We start from the raw sequence: 1211 nt of genomic DNA on the forward strand, positions 1-1211 counted from the left end.
AGCCCTCACTCTTTTAAATTTTAGAAAGTAGCTAAAAGCCATAATCTTCCACAGCGCTTTGAGAGCTGAGTTTTAATGTATTATAGGAGAAAAATTTAAAAACTTAATGATTTCAACATATATGCAATAAACAATTCCAAGATTGCAAGGGAGAAAGGAGAAAAGTATAGTGAGAAGTTTGCTTCTGGCAAGGAAATTAATTTTGGCTCCTATCAAAATTGTTATTCTGGATTAACTTCCTCTTCTAAATTCCCATAATCCTACATGCTCTGGAAATTAGCACAGGAAGGCTTGTAGAGAAGGGAATGTAATTTTCTGTTTGTTTACACCATCGATCTGGAAATTTGAGCTCAAAAGCTTTGACTTCACAAATAGAAACTGTTTATCTTGACTACAGAATCTGTGCTGGAACAGCTTAAATTTTATTTCTGGTCTTGTGGCGAAAGAGGATGTTAAGAAGCATGACACAATTATGTTTTTAGTAGGATCCTCGGCTTCACTGTCTCATCTGTTTCTTCATCTCTGGAACTGGGAACTCATAACAGTTCTGCAATGATTCAAAACATCCAACATTGCTTTCTGCAGCTCTGCTGCTTCAGTACTTCACACTTTTGGCCAAGTTGGCAAGAAAACAAAGCAACGCAAAGCAAAAGAGAAGAAAGAAAATCCAGCAGAGTATAAATCCACTCACTTGCTTATCTCCTGATCAGAGATATAAATAATAAGTAACTTAATAGTGAATTTAGAGATGTTTCAACTCTAAAGTGGTTTCAGTTCATTCTGAGCATACAGTATACTGTTACATACTGAAATTAATTGAAAGATAAGGTGCCATTCTGATATTAGACTAGCCTTCATGAAGGTCTGGAGAAAAGGAGGGTTTTGTTCCATATTGCTTCAAATTCTGGTATTTTGCAATTGTTTTTTTTTCCGTTACTGATGATTTCTCCTGCCAGCCATTAGACTTGAGACATTAACATTAGTTAAGAACATTTTAGACCCTTCTATCTCTGTTACAAATGGTTTGAGTCCCTTGTTGAAGGAGGCTAGAATAAAGGTGAGGCAAGCATGTTCAGAGGTTGAACATAAGGGTCCACTATGAAGTGACATTGGTTGGAGTCAAAAATAAGCTTGGAGGCTGAAATTTCTTGATGAGACAATTTCTGCCTACCAAGGCAGCCCTTCCTTCATCTAATTTTCTACAAAAATTA

Source organism: Thamnophis sirtalis, unplaced genomic scaffold, assembly GCF_051295495.1.
Source record: "Thamnophis sirtalis isolate CommonGarterSnake01/CBP01778 unplaced genomic scaffold, rThaSir2_p1.2 scaffold_10, whole genome shotgun sequence".
Taxonomy (NCBI): domain Eukaryota; kingdom Metazoa; phylum Chordata; class Lepidosauria; order Squamata; family Natricidae; genus Thamnophis; species Thamnophis sirtalis.